This window comes from Lepidothrix coronata, unplaced genomic scaffold, assembly GCF_001604755.1.
Source record: "Lepidothrix coronata isolate B3197 unplaced genomic scaffold, Lepidothrix_coronata-1.0 Scaffold58, whole genome shotgun sequence".
NCBI classification, from domain to species: Eukaryota; Metazoa; Chordata; class Aves; order Passeriformes; family Pipridae; genus Lepidothrix; species Lepidothrix coronata.
In genome coordinates this window covers 3,072,389-3,082,162 of record NW_016690238.1, presented here as the reverse complement: position 1 = coordinate 3,082,162, position 9,774 = coordinate 3,072,389, and positions in this window count along the sequence as shown.

The window sequence follows — 9,774 nt, the reverse complement described above, 5'->3', positions numbered from 1 at the left end:
GCAACTTCATGTTTCAGCACACATCAGCTGTATTTAAAATCTGCTAATGTTGCACAGGAAGGGGGGGGGGGTGTCAATTAATGTTTGTTTCTATTAAATCTCTACCTTGTATATGTCCATTTCTGAATTATTAAAATAACTTAAATTCCAAAGGTAAACGGTGGCTCTTAATTTGTTAGCATGCATAAAACCACATATTTCTAAAGACTGATGCACTTTCCTTAGTTTTGTGGCGAAATTACTTCCAATGACGTTGCATCAGGTAAACTGGACTATGTTTAGCACAACACATTGGTGTAACTAAGTAGCATGTCAAGGCAAATGTGTTTCAAGGTATTTTTACAGTTTGTTAGGCTGTTCTTTCTCCATCTCCCCCTTTTAACTATCAGTCATCCAGCCTTTGAGTCTAAAAGTGATTTGAGTTTTCTTTTGGTGGGAGATGATCATTTGAGAACACTTGGGAGCTTTGGGTGGGATTTGGCAGAAACCTCCATCAAAGAAACTTTGTGCAACCATGTGATGATGCCAGTCTTGAAGTTCCAAAGCACCAAATATTTCCTGAATTCTGCTGAATCGTGATGCATTTTTTCTGTTGTTTCTATTCACATCACTGCTGATTACTAAGATATCTGTGTGTAAACAAAACCTTTCTCATCTATAATTAGCCTTCTCTGACTGATTAAGGAACATGCTTAGAATGAGGACATGCTTAAATAGAATGCTGCTATTTAAACCATCTAACTTCATAATCAATCGCTAGATACGGAAAAAAAAATAGTTGATAATTTAAATGCAGTAAGATTGCCTGAGTATAACAGAAATGCTCTTAAGGTGTTACTTTTCTGCTTCAGCAGATTATAAAATCCTATAGCACCTGAACTGCAAATGACTTCATTTGGAGCTGTTAAAGTGGAAATTATCTCTGCTGACTAGTTTGTGCTCCTGAAGGATGAATTGTTCTGAGGATTTGTTACTTCATATTTATAGTTATTGCATCAAATACATCTTCCTTGTTACACAGTCTAGGAATAGTTAAGAAGGGGTTTTGAAATTGTGTAACTGATGCTATTTAGTTTAACCATTCATTTTTCATTTAGGTATTTTAATATCAGTAATATGGGATTCCTTCTAGAAAAAAAAAAAACCAGCATGTATTTCAAAATGTTTCACTTTTTGTGTGTGTGGTATTCATTTTCTATCACACAAGCTTGCAAGGTTTAGCAGAGAATAAATCACCATCATGCAGCACTTTGGAGCTCTAGTCTCCCTTCTGGATGTGATTCATTGTGACACTGGACAATGACAGTGATCTGCTGTGTATATTTTTCAATGAGCATCTATCACAAAACTGTCTCTTTTCTCCTCATCTAACTAAATGAGTTTACATGCTTGAGCTTAAGTGTTTAAATTGAACTGTCCCAAACAAAACAAAGAGATATTTTAATTAGGCATCTGGGAACAGATTTTGTTCCCTTCTTCAACTGTTTTATCCAGTTATCATTAGTTGTAGCTCAAGATGGAAGAGGGAGCAGAAGTTGCCATAGAAGCAAAAAAGGTAATATCCTTAAGTGTATGTAATATTTGTCTGAATGCCTGTTATTTTGTTAAGTAAACCCATTAAATCAATCATAATTTATTTTGATGAATGATAACTCAGAATTAGTAAATGAACCATGAAAAATGAGAATTTCATTTAGCATCTTATGTCTTGGTAAATGGGAAAATAAAAAGATAGGGCTGTATTCATGCAGGAAATGTATCCACATGCAAAACCAGGAACTGCTACTTTTCCAATGTGCTAAATGGGCTTCAGAGAGAAGAATGGTTCTGCTATGGAATGATGTAGGAAGTATCTGTATTTGCTGCCTTCATGTTTCTTTTTCAGGTAGTCTTTGGCTGTCACTGGAAAGCTGAGTATTTCAGCAAGATTCAGAGAACACAGTAAGTCTTGAATTACAGTCTTTTTTTTTTTTCCCCTTAAAAGATCATATTATTTTTTGTACCTCCTTGTTTTGTTCACGGTAGGCCATTTTATGTTACAAAAATGTTTGTAATATCATTCATCTGTAAGAAAGACTGGGAATGTACTTTGCCTTTCTGAATGCCTTTCCTACAGTCTATATTCCATGAGGCAAAGGGTATTTTGTTCTTTCTGTATTGTAATGAGGGAAGAGACGTGGCTCTAAATATAGACATCATCCTGAATGCATACGTAACTGAGTGCTGTTGCACCTGCCAAGCAAGTATAAACCAAGTATACACAATTATTTGTCTCATATTGTCACGGCTCTGCAAGCTTGGAAAGTAATAGGTAATAGATATTTTCTTTTAGATAACATTTTAACAGTGATTTCCTAAAGAAACAAAATGGAGACATAGTCTTTAGACAGCTACTGTCCAATACTTAGACACACAAACTTCAGTTTCACTGACCTGCAGAACGGACTGGATACAGTAGGAATCATATAACAAATCCCTCCATTTAGACAAAAAGATCCATAACTGGTGCCACAGAGTTCTTCATGATCTTAAAAATAAGACCAAAAAAACACTGAGAAAAATAGAGACTTCAAACCCAGAAAAACACCAAAACAAACCCTCACACAAACAAAACCACCCTATGAACAGAGAAGGTGTCGGCCTTGCCCTCCAGGCCAGCAACACACAGCACTGTCTTGCACAACTGTTTCATGTAACAATATGCAGAAAAGATCACTAATTTATCACCATATCACGTGTGAAACACCTAAGTTGGATAAATAAATCCAACTTTCTCTGGCGCTGAGAGGAACTTCTGAACTCTCCGTCACTTCCTTCGCCGTGCCGAGCACAGTGACCACACGATGACCCGTGGGGAGTCTGGTTTGTCCTGTTCCACTGGCACAAACTATCTTTAGCTTAACTACCTCCTGTGAGAGGCTCAGCCAGTACAGATGCACCCAGAATAGTCACAGGTGTGGGCCAGCACACTCTGAGACTGCTCAGGGCTGTGTTAAGAGCTGAATCACAGCCCACTTGGACACCGTCAGGTTTTCCCACCCCAGTTCTTAATGGCCAGAGGAGGAGACAGCCTGCCAAGGGTCACTTACGTGGTACAATGTAATTTCCACAGACCTCAGAAAGGCTTTTTCCTGACTCAATAGGCTTCTTGGATGAATTGCTAGTGTGTTAAACATAATTTGGAATTCTAATAACACCCCCATACAGGACACTAATGTTGGCACTCGTAGCAGCAGTTGACCATTTTATGCTTAAAAAGCATATTTAACTGTACCACTTCACTCTTTCTGAAAGCAGTCTAAATTTGGAAGCTGGACTGCATGTATTTATGACACATTTAATGCATCAGTAATTCATTTTATATATATATGCATATATATGTTTTTATATATTTCTTCCATCTTATGAAACCACAGTATCTCAATGAAAACAAAAATAGAGCAGTCTTCTGACATCACAAGGGTGAGAATCATGTGTTACCTCACACTTTAAGTGTTCTTGCTGTTATTTCTCCCAGAAGCTCTGAAAATAAGAACTCTGCTGTCTCACTATTTATGTATAGAAGACATGTTCTATACAAAATACAGTGTTAAGAGTAATCAAGATTTTAGTTTTCTTTTTTGTCCTTCAGGAAAAAGAGTTAGGGTTCTCCTTTATTCCTGCAGTGGAATAAAGTGTGGCCATAAGAAATCCTACCCTAGAGGGAGTTTCTACAGCTCTGTATGTAAAATAAAACTGACTTTTCTAAGAGTAGCAGAGAGGCTTAGCTACTTCTAACTCTGCAACAAAACCATTGTGCATCCTGCTATCCTCTAGACAATCTCCAGCAATTCCATTCTCCCTTTTTTTCCACATATTCTTCCATCTCTGTGATGGCATACTGATGTAGGAGTGTGAGTCAAGTCCTTCTGTTATTTTAAGGTGAAGGCAGTTAAACCCCAGCGCCCAGCAGGAATTCAGTGCCATGTTCCTCTTATCCAAGTGCATCCAAATGGGAACTGGACCTTTTTGCCTGTGTGCAGATAAATGAAGGAGCTGGAGGAGGGAGAAGAAAGGCTGGAAAGATTGTTCATGTTTGACCTTGTTGCACAGAAATGTGTGTTCTGCCCTACCTTGTTGGAAGTTAAATGGAAATTTATTTTAACTCTGAAGCTTTCTGTGCTTGTCTACTGGCAATTCATTTCCTGCAAGTTCACTATTCGAAGACTAACAGTACAATTGCAATAGGAATAAAATGGGCACAGAAGAAAAACAAGGAGGTTTTTAAACAAGGACTACAAATTATTTGATTTTAGTCTATTCAAACCTAACAGTGGACCTTCTGTGAGAGTGTAATTCAATTGAATCCTCTGTCAAATGAAGAGAGGGTACTGAACACATGAACAGTGTATCAGGATATCCATACAATTATAAGAATCAACTGAGAAAAACAAAACTCTCAACGTGCTCTCAACTCTATCAAGTGTCTGAGGGAGTTAACTGTTGAAATTCTACCAGATGGAAAAGCAAGATGATAGAAGGTAGGCCCCCCAAAAAATTCTTTTACACAGCTCATGGAAAGGTTGCAAAGTTGTTCTCGTGAGAATTAATGAGAATTTGTTAACCTCCTTAAAATCCTGCCTTAAGGTTCTATTTGTTTTCTTCATCTTTAGGCAGAAATGGACCTGTCTCACAGTGGTAGAGTCCTGAGGAAACCTCAATGCCTCGAGTCACCCAGGCCTCGGGACATCTGGGAGAACGATCCCTGCTCAGGTGTGATCTCTGTATTAAGGACCAGCTCTGCAGCACAACCAGGCATTTCTGTTCTGGCAAAATACCTCAGGCACTCTGTCTTAGGCCTATTAGAGAATGTGAGAGAGGCAGAGAGAGAGAACAAAAAGTGCCCAGGGAGCCTTTGAAACCTTTTTGATTGTAATTACAGACAATTTTTCTATAGGCTATTTCCTTCCAGAGATAGACTTTTTCCAGTCCTGAGGGAAAAATGGTAACCTTAATTTTACCAGTGATGAGAAACTCGAAGAAACCTCTATGTCCATCTAGATCAGGTGCCCCTTTTTCCATCCTGTTGTGCTTTTCATTAGTTCTATTTTGTTTATCAATACTTTGCTACTACTTAGTGAAATTATCAGAGTAATACAGTATAAAGTAGGTGTCAGAATTACAAAAGGCAATAAAAGAAAATTCAGGATGCTCAACACTAGAAAACATTATTACTAGAAAATCATAACACAAAAATAGATATTATTGTACTCCATACCTACTGTACTGAAATAGAGTAGCTTGCAGCAAATTTCAGAGCCACAGTTCTGTATTTATAGATAGGAAGGTGTGAAAGCACCAGTTTATCCCTCTAAATTTATAGTCAATGATGCAAAAGAGTATACTGGAGAATCAGAAGGGGTTCAGTACAAGCCAAAACCCAATTACATTAGCATTGGTGAATGTGTTATGATTTTTCATGAGGTAGGTCAATACATTATATTAATCTAAAAATGCAAATTGTGTGCTTTGAAAGTCAAATGTATATTACATTCAGACTCCATAATCAAGATAGAAAAGTTTAACAAGTCAAGTGATGATTGGAGATTAAAAAAATACAAAAGATTTAGCTTTTAAATTAACAGAGCTCTCTGTATGTTGTACATAATATATATGTATGTATTTTGATATATGTGAGAGATTAAAGAGAAGTAGGACACAAAGTTATTTTTAAAAAAAGTTGAATTTGGTGGAAGGAGAAGCAAAGAGGAATAAAACAAGGTTGTTCTTTCTTAATGCTAGACTATCAATACTTAAAACTGGCTGGGGTAATAGCAGGCTCTAAATACACTTATTTTTAATTATTCTTTTTGAGGACATGCACATGTCCTGGTTTCAGCTGGGACAGAGTTAATTTTCTTCCTGGTACAGTGCTGTGTCCCTAAACTATCTCGTCTGTTTGCATTTAAACTTTTGTAACCTGACTGTCCTAGCTATTAAAAAAACAAATTCAGGCTCAACACCACCTTAACTCTCCAAGAGCCAAGCCAGCCTTGATAATCCACATGTTGACTCAGCTGCCTTGCCTAGTCCAGAGGCTAAAATACTAGACTGTCTAATCCTGAAGTCTGCTAACACAAAAAAGGAAAGGGGGAGGAGTGGGAAATGTGGACAGAAGGTAAAAGGGGGCTGATGCTTCCTCACTTACAAGCAACTTTGGACTGTATGCTAATCAGTCACAAAGTGTGAAACGTTAGGATTGATCAGAGCAAACATGCCCTTACAGAATTTGTACCATCAGCAGGTGAACTCTAATAAGGGATGGCAGCTCTACAGAGCAGTTGTGACAATCCCAGGGGCAGCTCCCAAATTCAAGGCAATATTAATGAATTCTAATTATACATGTGTGTGTATCCAGGTAAAGACTTGGAGGAAATTACCTGTTCGCATATTATTCCGACAACAATTTTTATTCTTGGTCAGAGGCTACTCTTCTAAAACAGCACCTGAAGACAAACATGGAAGTTGAGCATGTCATTTTTTAAACCTGATGACTTTTTCCCCTGAAGAGACAGCTATTGGAATGCAACTTAGTGTTGCTGCTAAGATGTCTGCTGCACTGTGACAGTGAGGTTCTGTCAGATGTGAGCTCCATTAATTCACAGTTAATGGCAAACATTCAGGTCTGCTATCCAGTTCAGTGAACCCCTAAAGGCAGAGTAAAACCAAATTCACACTAAAGCATATTGAAACAATGAATGCTTTTTTCAAACTGCCATGCTCACTCAGAATTGCCATACCTGTGCATTTAGGCAGTCTAATTGATTGTTTCTGGCCAGCTCATTAGATTGGCGTTTGCACCTTGAAAGACAGTGCACACAACTGACCCAGTCCTCAGACTGCTGATTATTCAGTCAGGTAAGGTCTTGGTGGTAGAATTCTTGCATTCCACAAACAAGAACTTCCCAATTTGTCATTTCTCACTGAGTTTGTGTGTTCCAGTTGAGTGTTTCTCATGTCTGGATGTCAGGTGGAATTAGTAATACAGGCTGTGAATTTATCAGAACTCAGCAAGGTCAAGGCTTGTACAATGATCTTTAAAATCTGGAATAGAAACTCTCTGCCTGGACAGAAACCAATCTTCACTTGACAATGCTAAAAGAAACTTATTCTGTAGATATGCCAACTCTATAACCAGCTAGCCTCGCTATATTCTGTTTTCTTGTTAGGTATAGTCAAGGTTTACTGTACCAAATAGGTTATGTTTAAGCCTAATGCAATAGATCATCCTATTTTTTCATGTTTGCTCTTTTTTCTTAATTATACTTTAGAGTGTACGTAAAGCAATTATTTAAGCAAACTGCTCTATATTGGAAGGAAGAATCTTTTTCCCATTAAATGATCAAATAAAATAAAGTCTCAGCTTTACGAGGAATAATTGCCTATCCTTCAGCTTTCAGTAACAGAAAACCAACTTTCTGCAGAGGCCCATTTCAGAAGGTATAATGATAATGCATTTGTACTTACTTTAGGAGCAGACAGTTCTGGTTTTCATGGGACCTCAGGTGGCTTCTCTAGTTTTCAAGTGTCCTGTCCATACAGGAGAATCTGAAATGGCAGTTGCCTGTCACACTGGGCTGTAACAGCAAGGTCCCCACCCAAAGGCGTCCTCTTGAGCTGCCTCAGATACACAACCTTTGTGTGCACAACGAGAACAATTAACATTGCACAAAGAGACAGATGAACAGGAGTCGCTTCAGAACTAAAATCCTGGCTTTAAAAGAAATAAATCATCCTGCAGATAGGTTTCTCCTACAGTGGAGATCTGGATTTTATGTGCTGTGAAAAAGGCTTCACATTTACATACAGTGCAATGTGGGTGAGGTTACAGCAAAGACAAACATCCTTGCAGAGGCAAAGCACAGAATAGGGGAACACCCCATTATGCTCACAGAATCACTTGCATGTTTTTCTAGGGTTACCAGCACTACAGTTTATTGCTGAATTCAAAATATTCACATAGTCTAACTCACACAAATTGCATCATAAATATATTTTACACAGCAGTCAAAAATCTGATTTAAATTTGTACCTAATTGGAGCAAGCAGTCCTTGTTAGTTTAGTCTCCCTTTTCACAGGAAGTTCCACAAAATGGTAAATATCCAATAGCTCTCATAACAGAAAATATAAACAGGATATATCACCTAAATTTCAGACTAGCTCCTGTGCCAGATTTAATTAGGATAGGAGTCCCTGAATTGACAGAATAACTTTAGTTTTGCTACTGCAAAAAGGAGATCTCTCATCTCCTTTCCTTCTTCTTACTATCAGTATGCACCTCACTGTCTCTGCTGCTGCTCTGGGTGTAAGCTGAACTTTTTCAGGAGATGCTTAAATCCAGTGATCTGGCAGAAAATCCCGTGGGGAAGCTGAGGTTTCCTGCTGCATCAGCGTGTTAAAGGGGTGTGCTGTGCCACTCGTCACTGTGTGGACTAGTTCTCATTGTGACGGGTACTACACATGGTTTATAGGCTGACTGCAGACAACAAGGCAGCCTGAGGAAGGCCATGGGACCACTGGTTCTCTATTTTTTCTTTTTTAAGACTGAAGAGGAAATAAATCACTAGGTAGTCATGTATTTATGAGTTTTTCTCTGGGGTGCTGCACTCTGAAAAGAGGTTCGAGCATGTATAAGTGTCCTAAAAAGAACAGACTGGAGTCCCTATCTCATTAGAAATAGGATGATATATTTAAAGAAAAGGAAATACTACCACAGAAATTGTCGCTAAACTCTATTCCAACTTGCCTAAACCTATCTGTGCACTGAGTTCATACTAGAAACACGAAGATCATTTGTGTTTCTACCTTCCACTTTCCAAACTGTCTTCCTCTTAAGAGGCAGATGCAGCCTATGCTCACAGAAACTACAGACCCAATTGTATGAGTGCTCAATTGTGTATCTTGCATGCAACCTGAAAAGTTACTCTGTGTATCCAGTTGGAGCATTTTAACCTGAAATTTAAAATACAGCCTATTTTGCTCTGTGCCAGCTCGTTGAAAAAAAGCTTCAGATCAGTTCTGTCCTTTCCCCCACATCTTTGCCATCTAAGCTGGCTCTAACAACAGCTGTACCTTGTTGGAAATGTTACAGTTTATACCTTTAAGTCACCTGTGCATACTGAGATATATTGGAACAAATGTTTTGAACTCGCTGGGTTTGTCTTTAAACCAACCTGTGTGCTTTACTCCCCACATATTTAAATCAGAATCTGCTTTGCCTCTTGACTTTGGGTACTTTTACTGGTTAGCTGGCCCAAGCATCCATGAGATGCTGTATCCCCCCAAAGAATGTAACTGTAAGTCTTAGTGAGCACAGGCAGAGAAAAAGCAAGCCCTGAATAGTGATTTGGGCTTTGTTTTATGGTTCTTTGTTATTCAAACATTCTTAAAATTAATCTCTATGTAAACACTCCCACAAATTAAAGATCATTTTGGTCATGTGGCAGCCATCATGAAGAATGAGATTTTACTGCATTATGTATTCTTTTTAAAAATTTAAAAAAAAAAAAGTAAAATCTCATTCTGCCCCAATATTGAGCTCAAATATTTGTGTTGTGAAAACAGTGAACAGAAAAGGTTTAAAAAATTGCTTAGTGAGCTAATTAAATATAACTTTCCTTCTGAGATACATCCTTGGTATCTGTCAAGCAGTTAGTAACCTACACCTCTTATTTTCTCCAAGAGCCAGGACCTGTCCTGAAGTCTTGTTAAAAAGAGTCTGTTTTTTCTCATCT